The following is a 4528-nucleotide window of genomic DNA, read 5'->3' as shown; positions in this document are numbered from 1 at the left end:
AAAAAAAAAAAAAAAAAATCTAAAGAGAGAAGAGAAATGACAAATAGGGGAGGGTCCATGCACATCCCCCGCAAACCCTTACGACGACGAGTTTGATGACGTGGCTTGTCACGAGTGGTTAAAACGTAAAACGATGACATCGTTTTGCTGCGTAGAGGAGTCCTTTCTCCCCTTCCCCTTCTCCCCTAAATCTCTCTCTCTCTCTCTCACACACACACACTACAGAGATAAGTGGAAGCAAATCTGTATATCCCTTGTTTCCTTCTTTAGTTGTACTCTCTGAACCAAAACGAACAGAACTCGACTGGGTTTCCTTCCTTGCATAATTCACTATTTTCAATTCATCGTTCCCACTTTTTCCAATTAGATTCCGGCCAAACCCACTTAAGAAAAGGAACCAGATCGCTTAAACTACTACCCATGTAAGATTTCTCCGATGGTCATGGGGCAGTTCATCTTAGGAAAAAAAAAATCTACGAGCATTAGTAACTAAAGACTAGTTAAAAGAAAGGGGAAAACAGAATGAAAGTAAGGAGAAGCACCGGATTAGGGCACCGGAAACACAAGATTCAGGCCGAGATCGGCTACGTAGACACCCCAATCGCCTTGCATAGATAGCGAAGACAAACAGATAAACCTGAGAGAAAGACAGACACATAGAGAAAGAAAGACAGACACAGAGAGAGAAAGAGAAACAAGGAGTAGGAACAGAAGTTGCAGAGAGGCAGAGAGGCAGAGAGGCAGAGAGGCAGAGAGGGTTTATTGGAAATATATATAGATGACGCCATTTTTGAGGTCTTTTTATTTCATATTTTCTGCTCTTTTTTTTTTACTTAATTAATAATTACAAAATTTTAATTTTAATTTTTTTAAATCAATTTTGCTATTTTCCTTTTTTTTTTTTAATTGGTTGATGCTTAGCTGTATAAGTTATGATACTGTACCCTAATGGCCGCCTCCAATGGTGGCAAAGAGAGCCTAAAAGTTTGGGAAAAAAAAAATCTAATTTCAGAGTTCGGGTAGCCCGCAACCCACCCGGTTGCGGAGCCTTTTCAGGCTAAAAGCTTTTCTGCTTGGGACTTTCTCCTTTTATACACCTCGAGGTTGGCTACTGTCCATTTGAGCTTAGCTATAGTATAGTACGTATCACCGAATTATATTGGATTAGATCGAAATTGCCCTAGATCATCGTGGACCACCGTTTCAAATTAGATTGATTGAATTGATGGATGTGATCGATCCCAATTTTAGATGTTCTGATTCTAGGGTTTACGAGATCGAATTTGATATAATTAGCACCATGGATTTAGGGGACAATATCGATATCAATTCCGATCAGATTGGTGAGTATCAGTGCATTCTACTTTTTCTTTTTAAAAGCTATAATTTTTTACTGTTTTACCCTTGAAACGATATGAGTAACCACTTTGAATAGAGATCGGTCTCAATCGATCAGCCTTGTACGAATATTCTAATTTCCATTACATTAGTCTGGATCGTCATTTCAAAAATCGGAATCAAATCCTAACGATTCTAGGATTTTTCTCACCGGATTGTCTAGGATCAGGACCGATCCAATCCTGATCCTTGAAACTATGAGATAACCTAGCTGATGAACCCCCCAAAATCGTAACCCTTGATTCTGACTGCACGGTATTGAGTTCTGATTTGATATCAGGGGATCATTCCCTCGGTGTTAAAGATATTATTTATTTATTTTTCGATAATAACTGGTGTGAAAGCAAAAGAAAATGAATGGGCAGAGAACTCAGAAGTCAGAACCTGAATAAGTTTTCCATATCTCGTGGAAAAAAAAAATTTTGTTTAACATGTTTTGATAAAATAATAATTTAAGTGGCAGATTCGTTGCATCAGGCTTCCACAATTCCACCTGAGTGGTGGGTCCCACATTGGTACAATCTGATGTGGCTTATGGAATAGACTTACGGTCTACCGTCGGTCCGCAGCCCCTAACGCATGCGACACCTTTGGGTTGGAATATTCACTACTTTTGGTTTTTATCTACGACTCTATGGTTTAGTAGTTGGGATGAACTTTGATAGCCATGGGATTGGAATTTTAAATCTTGACTCTTAATTTTAAGAATTTCGATGGGAAATCAGATGTCTGTTAGACTGTTACACGTCCTTTCACTCAGTAGGCCTTTGACGGCTATTGGTCACATCCAATTTGAGCCATGAGGAGGCCAATCCAACTACTAATTCACACATTTTAACCATTTAGGCTTATAGAGTCAAAAGGTAGGAATGCCCTTTCTCTCCCCAACTCTTACCTGTTAGTGTTAGTGTTAGTGTTAGGTCTTCAATTCCTCTCTAACCTTTGGTAGATGAAGAAATGAGGGAGGGCAGGTCCAAACCATCCCCAGCATTGCGTAGACCATTTGGTTACATCTTCTTTCTTCATAAAAAATTTTTTTTTTGGGTAAACATGTATCCATCTTTTCTAGAGTTGAAGAACACTATAGGTGCGTTAACAAAAAAAAAAAAAAACTATAGGTAGTTTGGCACGCATTCTAGGTTGATAAGTGATAACACATGAGATGATAATTAAGAAGAATTAAAATTATATTTCAAAATGCATTATACCAAATGCAACTTATATATCTAGTATTTGAAAGGAAAAATAGATTATTTGAGTAAACAGCACAAGGGAGCGCACAAATGAAAGTCGATGGAATGGTTTCATAAGTAGGAAGATGAGAGTTCACTTGAGAGAGAGAGAGAGAGAGAGAGAGAGAGAGAGAGAGAGATTGCGTTTGAACCAACAATATTTGGATTTCTTACCCATTCTCATTTTCTTCATCACTTGTCTTTGCTTGAATCTATGTAGCACTATCCCATTAAGTTGGGACTAGGTTTAGTGTTATTGTTGTTTTTTTTCAAGTCAAAATTTTAGTAAGCCTACCAATTAAGAAAAGAAAAGAAAGATGGTTTTGTACTTCTTTTTTTATTTTAAGAAATTCTCTTTGTGTTTGGCATGTCCTGAACCAAAAGAAAATTTATTTTTTGAATTTCAAAATTCACCTTGAGAATGATGAAGTTTTCTTTTGTTGTAAAAAATAAAAGAAAAATCTTGTCGAAACACAAGAAAGCATAAGAAAATACAAAAAAATTTATTTTATTTTCAGTTTTGTTTCAAGAGAAGAAAATAAAATAAATAAAATGAAAAGAAAAGGAATCTAGAAAAGAAAAGAATAAAATAGAAATGATAAGGTAAGAAAATAGAAAAAGTATGTATGTTTGGCTACCAAGAAGAAAAAGAGAAGAAAATAAAAGTTTTTATATTTTCTTATGTTTATTTGTGTTTTTGGCAAGATTTTTTCTTTAGACCAAAAGAAAACTTCAAGGTGAATTTAGAAATTCAAACAAAGAATCTTCTCTTAGTTCAAGACATACCAAGCATAAGGAAAGTAATTTCTTAAACCAAGAAAAAATACAAAAATTATACTTTTTTCTTTTCTTCCCTTGGCTACCAAGCACACATATTTTGTTTTAATTTTCTTACCATTTTATTTCATTTCTTTTCTTTTCTAAATTCTTTTTTCTTTTCATTTCATTTCTTTTCTTCTCTTGGCTAGGAAATACAGCCTAAAAGAAATTCTTGTGAGAGGACACAGGGAACACCAGTTGGGATTAGGCTTTATTGGTATTCTTATTGCTTGCATGTATTGGCATCTCCACAACAAGTTAAATATATATATATATATATATTTGGTGGAAGTTAAATATGAACATATTTAAGAGAATGCCACACAATTAGTATACGAGGCATCCATACAGTCAGAAAAGAGATAGACGATATGTGCTTCAGTGTCAAGAAGCAAAGAATGTTCTATCGTAGTGTATATACATCATTTTCCCTTAGCATTATCTGACTAAAAAGTAAACTCCGAATGAAGTAGTCTAAAATCCGTGTCCCTTCCATATACAGGTAAAAAATAAATAAAAATTATCAAACAATTGTTTAGATGCTCACCCAAACACTCAAGTGATCATATGAATGGTGGATCCATTCTAACCCGGGAACACACAAAAGATGAATACTGACGAGTATTTTCATATGTATAAAAGGGAAGAGATTTCATTTCATGAGAGGAAGAGAATACGTATCAGACTATACTGATATGGAATCAAAACATCGCTTTTCCACAAAAAATAATGTCCGTATCGCACAAGTCGATCCGATACAAATACCTAAAAAGGTGCAATTAATAAACCTTCCGCAATTTACTCAAGGAGACCTTTTCCTATAGAATATTCAACAATTTCTTCAAACCATTTATAGTGCCTATGTCTTGGGTTCAAATGACAAAAGCTGCAGATACGATCCTAAAAGGTCAAAAGGGATATTTTCCTCATGGAATCTCTACCGTGACCTTTCGCATAAAAGAGATGAAGTGGGTCACAAGGTCCCCCCCGGTGAAGGGTCGAGGATAGCTTTTAAAAGGAGGTTTAAAAGCAAGAACAATAATAATCTGCCATTATTCCTTCTTGTCTTAGGTGCAAGG

This window comes from Macadamia integrifolia, chromosome 14 (genome assembly GCF_013358625.1).
Source record: "Macadamia integrifolia cultivar HAES 741 chromosome 14, SCU_Mint_v3, whole genome shotgun sequence".
Taxonomy (NCBI): Eukaryota; Viridiplantae; Streptophyta; class Magnoliopsida; order Proteales; family Proteaceae; genus Macadamia; species Macadamia integrifolia.
Note: the sequence above shows the minus strand (reverse complement) of the source record.